The following is a 12,341-nucleotide window of genomic DNA, read 5'->3' on the forward strand; positions in this document are numbered from 1 at the left end:
TGGCTCCTCCGAGTACTTGAGTAAGAACAGAACCTTGTTTGGATTGCCTAACTCTTTGCGCAGGATCTTTTGGATTTTATTGTCCATCTTCTTAAATGAGTCATCGGTGATACATATATCTTCATCTTTGACTCTCTCCCAGATGTATTCATTGAGGTAGGCGATGAGGTCATCACTGCATGGAGGTTTCATATTTGCTTTGGCATAAATTTGATAAATGATCTTATGTATGAACAGCTTGACATATGTCTTGTGTTTAAACGTCTCTATCTTTTCTTGTAGTTCGTCTTCACATGACGAATGGTGCAGTCTCTTTCTGAATAGCAGGACAGTTTAGGAGAGGCTGGAGGTTCCTGTCGTTCTTCATCAGCGACAGAAGGGCTGATATTCCATCCTATATCTCTATCTGAACAAAAAGAGACTAAAGGTGGTTCTTCATCTTCAATTAAAGAAACGCTCTTATCTCCTAAATCTCCATCTGAATGAGGAGAGTAGGAACCTGAGTCATTATCCTCCTCGTTTACAGAAATTGTCTCACTTGCTTTTGGATCTCCATCTGAATCATAAGAGAGTGATGGAGATGGGCTAGGAGAGATTGAAGCTGGTTCTTCATCCTCCTCATTTACAAAAATGACCTTATTTCCTTCTGGTCGAGGAGAGACTAAAGCTGAGTCTTCGTCCTCCTCACTGACTGAAGCTGTTTCTTTGTCTTCCTGACTTTCATGAGTCACTGAAGGTTCCTGTGGTTCTTCATCAGCTACAGAAGGGCTGATATTCAATCCTAAATCTCTATCGCTATCTGAACAAAAAGAGACTGAAGGTAGTTGTTCATCCTCAATTAAAGAAACGGTCTTCTCTCCTAAATCTCCATCTGAATGAGGAGAGTAGGAACCTGACTCATTATCCTCCTCGTTTACAGAAATGGTCTCACTTGCTTTTGGATCTCCATCTGAATCATAAGAGCGTGATGGAGATGGGCTAGGAGAGATTGAAGCTGGTTCTTCATCCTCCTCATCTACAAAAATGACCTTATTTCCTTCTGATTGAGGAGGGATTGAAAATGGCTTTTTGTCTTCCTGACTTTCATGAGTCACTGAAGGTTTCTGTGGTTCTTCATCAGCTACAGAAGGGCTGATATTCAATCCTAAATCACTATCACTATCTGAACAAAAAGAGATTAAAGGTAGTTGTTCATCCTTAATTAAAGAAACGTTCTTTTCTCCTGAATCTCCATCTGAATGAGGAGAGTAGGAACCTGACTCATTATCCTCCTTGTTTACAGAAATGGTCTCACTTGCTTTTGGATCTCCATCTGAATCATAAGAGCGTGATGGAGATGGGCTAGGAGAGATTGAAGCTGGTTCTTCATCCTCCTCATCTACAAAAATGACCTTATTTCCTTCTGATTGAGGAGGGATTGAAAATGGTCCTTTGTCTTCCTGACTTTCAGGAGTCACTGAAAGTTCCTGTGGTTCTTGGTCTATCACCTCAGTCTGTGCCTCTTTTACTTGTGTCTGAATATCTTCTGAAGTTGCAACTTCCTCATCATATATATTACCTGATAAATGGTCCTCTGTAAAGACCACATATCTGTTGGAGACTGGGGTGTCTTCTAATTCTGTAAATACCTGACCCTCCAGTTCAATGGGGCAGGGGCTGGAGCTGGTGTTAACAAGGCTGCTTAATTTTTCCATTATTTGTTATTGTATATAGTTTATTGCATTGGTGTTGAACATATAATACTTTTCCCTTACCTAAACAAAAATATATTAATAGCTCAAAGCCTTATAGCACAATTAATGTGTTGTGCTTTGATCCATATCTGCTGTTTGTGTGTTAAAGCTGTGATAATAACTCCAAAGTCTCAAAACTGCTTTATTTATATATTGTCCTTATTCTCTTGTTTATAAATAATTCAATGTATTATTTGTGTCTATCATAGACCAAATATCTGGATCTTGATAACAAAGTAGGAATTGAACTACAAATAACATGTTTTTGTTTTTCGGCACTATAAGAGGCCATCAATTCTATGCTGAAAACTGTGTATACGCCATCACACTGTGCTTTTATTCTTCTACAAACTGGCTGTAGTCTAGTCCCCAACTGTCACGTGGAAGATATATGCAACCATCTTTAGATTCTCTGGGTGATGTTTTTATTTGACCTGGACACGTTGAGGCAAGTTCCAAAAATATGACCTAAAATACACACACGCACAACCTCACCAGGTCCCAATATATTTTATTAACCTTTTCTGTTTAGTACAAGTTCTGGTTTTTGTGTCTTACTTTCTGCAGTATTGATTATACATAAATACCATTTTCATCAGCCTATTTTCTGAAATAAACTTTCAAGTCAACCTGGCTAACTTTTATTGTAGGATTTTTCGTCACTTTTAAATACAATTAGCCTAGCCATTTCTTGAAGCTTTCATTTGAAATTCTGATGAATCCATGATCAAATGCTGCAACCTTTTCTTCTGATCATAAAAAAGGGCATCTAAAATCCTGCTACAGACTATGACACAATATTTGTTTGGTTAAGGTCTTGTTCTTCAACTTCTGGCAGCTTATCCAGGTAGTTGGGATAGCAGCCTCAACAGGCAAGGCCAAGCACTCCTCTTCCCAGCTACTTCCACTCCTCATGAGAATCTCATGGTGTTCTCAGGCCATCCAAGGGATACGATCTCTCCGCTGTATCCTAGGTCTGTCCCGGGGTCTCCAACATAGGCATGCCGCAAACACGGACATGCCCCATTGAGGTAACCAGGAGCCTCCCTACGGACGGCTGACCACCTCACCCTACCTGTAAGGCAGAGCCCAGTCACGCTGTGAAGGAAAATCATTTGACATCTTGTATTTTCACTCTTGTCTTTATGATCATTACCAAATGTTATGACCATTGGTAGGGGGTTGGAATGTAGATTTGCTGGTCAACAGAGAACTATGCATCCTGGCTCAGCTCTCTCTACCACAGCACAGGACCTGAGTGGAGGTGTTCTTGAAAATTGCCGACAGGTTGCTTACTGCAACTATTTCTTCTAGTAATCAATCATCAGCAGGGATGATACAACATGTTAAAAACTCCCAAAGTTTCTGAGCGTTATGTGAGAAAAACTTGGAGAAAATGTTCCTCTTTTTAGATGGCCTCTTGACGAGTTTACGCAAGATGGTGACCATGCAGTCTGCAACGACTGGCTCCTCCGAGTACTTGAGTAAGAAGAGAACCTTGTTTGGATTGCCTAACTCTTTGCGCAGGATCTTTTGGATTTTATCGTCCATCTTCTTAAATGAGTCATCGGTGATACATATATCTTCATCTTTGACTCTCTCCCAGATGTATTCATTGAGGTACGCGATGAGGTCATCACTGCATGGAGGTTTCATATTTGCTTTGGCATAAATTTGATAAATGATCTTATGTATGAACAGCTTGACATATGTCTTGTGTTTAAACGTCTCTATCTTTTCTTGTAGTTCGTCTTCACATGAAGAAATGGTGCAGTCTCTTTCTGAATAGCAGGACAGTTTAGGAGAGGCTGGAGGTTCCTGTCGTTCTTCATCAGCGACAGAAGGGCTGATATTCCATCCTATATCTCTATCTGAACAAAAAGAGACTAAAGGTAGTTGTTCATCCTCAATTAAAGAAACGGTCTTCTCTCCTAAACCTCCATCTGAATGAGGAGAGTAGGAACCTGAGTCATTATCCTCCTCGTTTACAGAAATGGTCTCACTTGCGTTTCGATCTCCATCTGAATCATAAGAGCGTGATGGAGATGGGCTATCAGAGATTGAAGCTGGTTCTTCATCCTCCTCATCTACAAAAATGACCTCATTTCCTTCTGATCGAGGAGGGATTGAAGCTGAGTCTTCTTTCTCCTCACTGACTGAAGCTGTTTCTTTGTCTTTTTAAAGTACAGAACTGAACTTTTCTCCTTCTGATTGAGGAGGGATTGAAAATGGCTCTTTGTCTTCCTGACTTTCAGGAGTCACTGAAGGTTCCTGTGGTTCTTGGTCTATCACCTCAGTCTGTGCCTCTTGTACTTGTTGCTGAGTATCTTGTGAAGTTGCAACTTCCTCATGGTCCTCTCTAAAAACCAGATACCACATGGAGACTGTGGTGTCTTTTGATTCTATAAATACCCGACCCTTCAGTTCAATGGGGCAGGACTGTCTCCTGGAATCTCTTCCATGCTCTTGAGACTATGCTGGGAAGACACAGCAAACCTTGCAACGACACGTATCGATGTTCCATCCTGGAGGAGTTGGACTACTTGTGCAACCTCTGTAGCATCCAGGTTCCACACCATGCTATCAACAGAGATGTTGATCCAAATGAATGACTACAGCAGTAGAAAGTTAGTCAGTAAAAAATCAGCCAAAAGAGATGAGGAGGGAAAAAGTATCAATGGCCTCAACCTGGAAAGCCATTCTTGTTTTGGGGGCCGTCTCATTGCTGCCCCTCTGATGCTCCTGGTGTTGATTTCATTAATAACAAAGCAGCAGAAACTGATTAACAACCCCCGATGCTACTTAACTGACCAGATCAATATCCCAGAAGTTTGACTGATAGGTTGCTCTACTCTGATTAAAAAGTGTTCCTCTAATTTTTTTTAGCAGTATATTTCTATGATCTCTGCCTGTTCTCTCCTCCCCCTTCTCCTCTCTCTCTACCCAGCCGGCCATCAGCAGGAGGGTCCCCCTACACTGTACAGGAACCTGGTCCTGCTCAAGGTTTCTTCCTGTTAAAGGAGAGTTTTTCCTTGCCACTGCTGTAAAGCACCTAGAAATAATTTTGATTGTAACCGATGCTATATAAATAAAGATTGGTTGATTGATTGAATAATGGTTAATGATAAAATAAAGTGCTATATAAAGTAAAATAGATTCTGATATTTTGAGCGTATTTCGTATATTTGTTCTTTTAGTGATACTAAAACATTACACTCACTTGATGTAATGGGATGGATGTGTGTGGTGTGTGTGTGTGTGTGTGTGTGTGTGTGTGAGAGAGAGAGAGAGAGAGAGAGAGAGAAATTACTGTTGTTTTGTTGGACCATGAGACACTGAGCCTCACTCTTCACCACCTAATGAGGGCCTGAGCTCTCTTTGACCTGCTATTTAGACAGTTTATACACACACACATACACACACACACACACACACACACACTAACTTTCATCTTCCTCCTCTCTTGTCTCCTCTGTCCTCTGTCCATCCATCTGTCCCCCCTCAGGTATGACCAACAGGCCTGACCTGATAGATGAGGCCCTGCTGAGGCCGGGAAGGTTGGAGGTGAAGATGGAGATCGGTGAGGTTTCACACCAGTTTGGTTCCACTTTAAACTGGGACTGAGAGGATGATCAGTTTTACACAGTTTGTATCAGATTTTTCTGATTTCACAGGTTTCAGTCCAGTAAAAGTGTGAAATATTCTTAAATTCTGTCCCCCCCCTCTCTCGTAGTTGCCCTCACCTAATCCATGAGCATTAGCATTAGCACCACTGGTCATTACCATTGAACTGGTACCAGTTCTCGATCCCACTTCATCCTCTTTTATTTTATGTTTTATTTTTTCTCTCAGCTTAACTCCACTTGTTGACCCTGTCTTTGTGGCAGCATTATTTTGGCTGCGTTCCTCCTCTTCCTAGTTCATCATTTGTCCTACCTTTTGGACTGTTTGTCCCTCCTTGAACCTCACATACTGCCTGATTAGCACAACCTGAGGGACATTTGAAATGAATGAATACTGTGCTGATATATGGTATCAGTTGTAATAACATCCGTGACCAGCAGAGGGCCCGGTGCAGTATATAGCATCTGTATGATTGGTAAGAGAAGAAGACAAGTTCCTGTTATTGCTGTGTTATGGAACGCAGCTTATTGAAAGTTGAGGGCAGCTCATGATTGATGAAAACTAGATCTTGTGAATGAAAAATCAGGTGTGCTATGACCACACACGGTTGATTTTAGACCGTTACCCATGTTTCAGACTGGTCCGCCTCCTCCCACCGGACCCTTGCTGGTAATTTACTTTGATAGTCATCTGCATCAAACCATTAAGCAAATCAGAGGTGTAGAAAAACAAACTTAAGTTTTAAATACATTCATTTTAATAGAGCAGAGCCTGATCGTCCCAACAAGTGCATTAATGAACGTTCACTGTTGCATTGAGGTGGGGGTTCAGCTTGCAGGGTGTCAGGGTCAGGGGGTTAGTTGGGATTGTCAGAGATATCCGTGCATGTGAGAGAGAAAGGGAAGGAAAACCCTCGGGGACATTCTGTTTGTGCCACTTGTGTGTTGTTGACGGGTTTGTAAATGAGAGCATCCGTGTGCATGAGAAGTGGTGCAGGGCCGGCTCTTGAATGCTGGCCGCAGTTCTCCTCTGGGGTTGTAAAGCGCTGCTCCCAGCGGGGCGTCTGGGGCCGGGGGGGCCGGGAGGAGAATGGGCTCTGTGAGAGAGCCAGGACCTGGCAGCACCGTCGCCTGTGTGGCACCTCATCTACATGCAGCATCACAACCCCCCACGCCATGGGGGGGCAGCCGGCTGCCATAATCCCCCTGTCTCCTCTACCTCCTCTCCTGTGCTGCCGTCATGTCCTGGTCCTCCTCCAACGTGGGCTTAGCGGAGCATCATCTCCCCTCTTGCTGTTTGTCCTGTAGAGGTTGACGTTTTACCTTAAAAATGAGAGTTGGATTTAAATTTGTAGGCCTAAATGTCAAGTATTTTATGTCACACTGTCCCCAAATGCCCAGATGGGTCTTTTAGCGGGTGGAAAAGGGGCTAATGATGGATTGATTAGATTGATGATGTTGGTAACCGCTGACACCCACTCCTATAATGTCTTATTTGATTAGAACTTAATTGTGCAGAGTTGTTGTTGTTTACTCTCCCTGTTCTGCTCTGGTTTACCAGGATAGGAAACCATAGATATCGTCTTTGTGCTCCTTGATGATGCCAGGAAAGTTATTTTGAGACACTGTTGTCAGCTTATGTTTAGGTTTGTGCCTGAAACTCTGAGTCTCTGGAGTGTTCTCTGAGAACCGGGCTGCAAAACATAGTTTGCATTAAACTCTCATCTTCCTCCAATTCAACTCTATATGTTGACGCCACAGCAGAACCTGTCGGGTTTGCCCGGAGGTGTTGCTAAATGGAGCCTTAGCCGAGCTGTCAGAGCAGAGCGTTGAAGACGCTGCCATCAGAACTTCCTCTATGAATCCCACAACAGAGCCCTCAGAGAGATGAAGACGCAGCAGAAGAAGTGGGCCAAGGAACGCTGCCGGCGTCGCCCGAGGACGGGACTTTTCCTGGCGGAGGCTGGAATGCATGTCAGGAAGCCTCTGTAGTCATGTACGTAGCGTGGAGACGAGGGGAAACTGAAGAAGGTGTAAACTTGTGAACCTGCCCTTCAGGAAGACGGAGCTGCACACAGAGAAGCTCTGGAGAACCACCTTCCTTCGCAATTGGTGAATCATAAATAGGAAATTATCCCAGATGATCCTGGACAAGAAGTTTCACGGTAACTACCTTCACATTTCTGTAACGGCGACCTCACAGATCAGCGGTTCACACTCGCACCCACGCTGTTGCAGGGATCCTGGACCAGGGCGAAGGAGTACTGATCATATTTGAGGAGCCGCCGGTGGACAAGACGTACGAAGCAGCTTTGGAAACCATTCAGAACATGAGCAAAGTGGTGGATTCACTTTACAACAAAGCCAAGAAGCTGACACAGGTACACAGGGTCGACCACGGGTCCCACAAACCACCACAAACCAGCTGCAGGAACCAGGCTCTCTCCTCCTCCCGTCCATCATTTCAGAATCCCAGTTTTTGGAACGTTGGGCCCCTCTGGTTTCTCAGTTTGAGTCAAAGAGCGCCCTCTAGTTTTTGTTTCTCTTTTCACCATGTCAATGCCTTGTCTGGACTGGAGATGTCAGAGCCGCAGAGGTGTTTAATAGGGCGATAAAGGGCTCCGTCTGCTGGCCAACATCTGTTATTACATATAACATTTGTATTATATTCCCTTTCTGACTTTAAAAAAAAAAATGGAATCTGTATAAAATGCAGTTGATTGGATGATTTGTAGAGGTCGTCTTTACTCTAGTCTGTCTCAAACTTTTTATTTTCTCCATCACATCAGTGACTGGATGTCAACTTCCTGCAGAATAAAAAGGCAACCCTTGTGACCTGGGCAACCTGGCCAGCGACTTCATCCAGCAAATCAAAAACCAGGCCTTTGGCGTCAGCAGTAGGTGATCTTTGGACAAAAATCACGTGTTCATAAAAGGAAAGATCCGATTTGAGGTGCCAGTGATCCTGGCACCGCTAGAGGGCAGAATTTACACACTTTTCACCGTGACAGTTGCAATAGAATGTAAGCAGATCTAACAGAGTTTATGTAACATGAAATATATATTCAACTCTGTGTGTGTGTGTGTGTGTGTGTGTGTGTGTGTGTGTGTGTGTGTGTGTGTGTGTGTTTTCTGGTAAATCAAAGACCAGAGAATCTTGCCACCCGGGCTGAAACTTCAGATGGGTCTTGGACAAAGAGTTTTCACTTTGTTGCTCCTCGTTAAATCTGTGACTCAAACCTTAGAATCTCTCTGCACAAACAGATGTGTACAGTCACATCCGACCTCAGCCCCACCCCCCCAGACCTTTGGCCAGCACGCATCTCCACTGCAGGGCCGTGGCGCTCTGGGGCCGGTGGAGGCATCAGCCTGCATGTGAGCTGACCTTTGGCTGTGCACTGCAGTCGACCTTTGGCTGTGGGCAGCTGGCTGCTGTAATAAGATGGCACAATCTGATAGCACCTCAGCTAAAGGTGAAGCTGTAATGGCCAAGCGTGTAGGGGGGGGCAGCCATGGCAGGTGCTGACAGGAGCGCACGAACAGGACTCAGCTCTGAGTTTCACCTTGTCTGCTCTCAGAGAAACAGACAAACACGTCACTCTTCTCCAGGTTGCCCCCCCCCACCCCCACCCCCCAGCTCTGATATTGATCTGGGACCTCTCAGCCTGTCTGGACTAAATGTCATCCAACAGGTGCAAAGGCCACCAGAAGGCCCACGTTCTGAAGGTCGTTCTCCTCTTGCCATGTTGTCCAAACTATCATGTACATTCCAGCAGCTGAAAGTCAGGCAAAATAAACTCTCGGGAACCATCTTTGGGAACAGGGTTTGACGGCTCGGAAAACCCTGATGGCGCGTCAGATCGGCAACATGCCGAAAGCCCGAGAGCCTCAACAAGTAGGTTGGGGAGTCTAAAGCCAACATCAGGAAGCTGTTTGAGGCTGCAGAGGAAGAACAGAAGAGGGTGAGTGAAGGACGTGAGGAGGCCTGAATGTTGTCATGGAAACAAAAGGGTTGTTTCTCCTCATCGTCCTCACACAACACAGATAAATATTTCATCTGATTGGAGAGACAAAACTCATTTCTCTAAGAGTGGAGAGATCTGCCCTTTAGCCAGACGCGCACGTGTGTGTGTGTGTGTGTGTATGTGTGTGTGAATGAGTGAGAGAGAGAGAGAAATGTACTGATGTTTGGTTGGACCATGAGACACTGAGCCTCACTCTTCACCACCTAATGAGGGCCTGAGCTCTCTTTGACCTGCTATTTAGACAGTTTAAACACACACACACACACACACACACACACTCTGTGTCCAGCCTGTAATGAGGACAGCTCCACAGCTGCTTTAAATGCTGCAGCAGCGACTGGCAGCTCTGTGGATGGACAGATAACCCCCCCCCCCCACCCTGCTGCTCCCCTCCCTCACTTTCTCCATCTCTCCCTCTGTTGATGGAAAAGTGGCTGATTCAGATGTTGTTGTGTCACATTTATGAGGAAACTTGTATTATTCTCTGCCAAACTGGAGCTCCTGGGAGGTTTGATGTGTGCAGCAGTGAACAGCTTATTGACAGATCTGTGTGAGCAGAGCTCCTGTGCTCCTGTTCTTTCCTCTTCCTCCTCTCTTGTCTCCTCTGTCCTCTGTCTATCCATCTGCCCCCCCTCAGGTATGACCAACAGGCCTGACCTGATAGATGAGGCCCTGCTGAGGCCGGGAAGGTTGGAGGTGAAGATGGAGATCGGTGAGGTTTCACACCAGTTTGGTTCCACTTTAAACTGGGACTGAGAGGATGATCAGCTTTACACAGTTTGTATCAGATCTTTCAGATTTCACAGGTTTCAGTCCAGTAAAAGTGTGAAATATTCTTAAATTCTGTTCCTCCTCCTCCTCACCTACTCCACTAGCATTAGCATTAGCACCACTGGTCATTACCATTGATGAAGTGGTCCCAGTTCTCTGTTTCACATTATTGAGACCAAAGCGGTGCAGAGCTGGAGGTCCTGGTCCACCACCAGTCCACCACCATGAACACGTCAGAGTGGCGTCCGTGTATGAAGGGAGACAAACCTACAGGTCCAGTATCCACATGTGCCGCTGCAGATTTCTGTCCCAGCGGGTCGACCCTCCTCCAGCTCAGGGCGTAAATACTCACGACTCAAACACTTGTTCTTGCTGACTGTTTCAGCAGCTGTCTGGTCGACTGTGGAGGTCCTGGGCTGGTCGGAGGTCGTGAGGCCGGTTGGAGGCGCTGCTAAATTCTCTGAAACGCCTTTGGAAACGGCTCAGAGATGAACATTTGGGTCACGGGCAACAGCTCGCGGACCGCACACTCCCTCAGAACTTCACATCTGCGGCTGTGCTGTGCGATCAAACTGCACATTTCTTTGTGGAACACCTGTGCAATAATCATGCCGTCTGATCGTCTTGATATGTCCCATCTATGAGGCGGAAGGATATCGGAGCCCCGGAGAAGTGCTCACCAACGCGGATTTAGACAGTTTTGTGAACAACAATTGAGGAAAATGAGCCTTTTGTGCGTGTGGAAAAGTCTGATGTCGGAGCCCAGCTGATGAAAAGGGTGCGTTTATATATTTGAAGGGAGCGCCTGAACACAAATGAAGGCCAGACCTGAAGGCCACACAGCTTCAGATATTGGAGGGTGCTGATAAATGACTGACAAGGCGCTTTAGTCATGTCTGATGGCTGTGACATTTCTCTGCTTCCCTCCTTCTGCTCGGTCTGACCTTTCCGCTGTGAGGGAGTCCACTGTCTCCAGAATCAGCTCGCAATGTACAAAACTTGATTAAAGTTCATTGAGCAACTCTGTGTGTGTGTGTGTGTGTGTGTGTGTGTGTGTGTGTGTGTGTGTGTGTGTGTCTTGCTCTGTTTAGATACTGACAAATATAGAAAAAAAACGCCGGCAACTGCAACATTGCATTTGTTGCTTGCGCTGTTTTATTTTGAATTGTGTTTATTTTCATGCAAACTGACCGAATTCTCTTGGTTTTTTTTTAGTCTTACCGTCTGGCTTGTCGGGATCGCGCACAAAATAGTGCACAAAACCAGAGGAAACTATGGCTGCAGGCTGGGGGCGGGAAGGAAACCATTCACGGCCGGCGTGTCCCTGGCCATGAATGGACCTGAGGACGACACCAGCTACATCATGAACGGGATCATCCGCTGGGGCGACCTGGTGTCGACGGTCCTGGTGGACGGCGAGCTGCTGGTCCAGCAGACAGAGAACAGCGACCGCACGCCAATGGTGTCAGTGCTGCTGGAGGGTGAGGACACAGAAACTACTTCTCCAACCCGGTGTTCCAAGCTTTGCTGGTGCTGCTGAAAAAAACCTCTGAAGGTAAAGAAGACTGAGCTGCACCTCCCAGGGTGGCAGATAGAGGGCAGCAGATCTTCTGATGAGGGTTTGTTGCAGGTCTTTGGCTGGCCTGTGTGAGCGGATGGTTATTAGTGAGTGTTTTGTTGTGCTCTCACTGAATGGTGGAGCTGGAGACCCGTTTCTCATCACTTCTTGCTCGTGGTGTGTGTGTGTGTGTGTGTGTGTGTGTGTGTTGTTGTTGTTGACGGGTTTGTGAATGAGAGCATCACTTCTCTGTGTGGCTCCGTGTGCATGAGAAGTGGTGCAGGGCCGGCTCTTGAATGCTGGCCGCAGTTCTCCTCTGGGGTTGTAAAGCGCTGCTCCCAGCGGGGCGTCTGGGGCCGGGGGGGCCGGGAGGAGAATGGGCTCTGTGAGAGAGCCAGGACCTGGCAGCATCGCCGCCTGTGTGGCACCTCATCTACATGCAGCATCACAACCCCCCACGCCATGGGAGGGCAGCCGGCTGCCATAATCCCCCTGTCTCCTCTACCTCCTCTCCTGTGCTGCCGTCATGTCCTGGTCCTCCTCCAACGTGGGCTTAGCGGAGCATCATCTCCCCTCTTGCTGTTTGTCCTGTAGAGGTTGAGGTTTTACCTTAAAAATGAGAGTTGGATTA

General features: G+C 46.0%; 2 long non-coding RNA genes across 4 annotated transcripts; both read left to right on the top strand.

The window, feature by feature from the left end:
* The first annotated feature begins 5,825 nt into the window (after positions 1-5,825).
* Positions 5,826-8,415, top strand: LOC130536513 (uncharacterized). Of its 3 annotated transcripts, XR_008953370.1 has the most exons (5): positions 5,826-6,026; positions 7,231-7,330; positions 7,415-7,521; positions 7,595-7,737; positions 8,146-8,415. It is a non-coding gene; the product is annotated as an uncharacterized LOC130536513 (long non-coding RNA). The 3 variants fall into 3 exon arrangements; XR_008953369.1 differs by lacking the exon at positions 5,826-6,026 and having other exon boundaries at positions 6,413-7,330; positions 8,146-8,411; XR_008953371.1 differs by lacking the exons at positions 5,826-6,026; positions 8,146-8,415 and having other exon boundaries at positions 6,403-7,330; positions 7,595-8,108.
* Positions 8,416-8,497: 82 nt separating this feature from the next.
* Positions 8,498-11,173, top strand: LOC130536547 (uncharacterized). Its single transcript, XR_008953405.1, has 2 exons — positions 8,498-9,318; positions 10,019-11,173. It is a non-coding gene; the product is annotated as an uncharacterized LOC130536547 (long non-coding RNA).
* The last annotated feature ends 1,168 nt before the right edge of the window (positions 11,174-12,341 follow it).

Source organism: Takifugu flavidus, chromosome 1 (assembly GCF_003711565.1).
Source record: "Takifugu flavidus isolate HTHZ2018 chromosome 1, ASM371156v2, whole genome shotgun sequence".
Classification (NCBI taxonomy): Eukaryota; Metazoa; Chordata; class Actinopteri; order Tetraodontiformes; family Tetraodontidae; genus Takifugu; species Takifugu flavidus.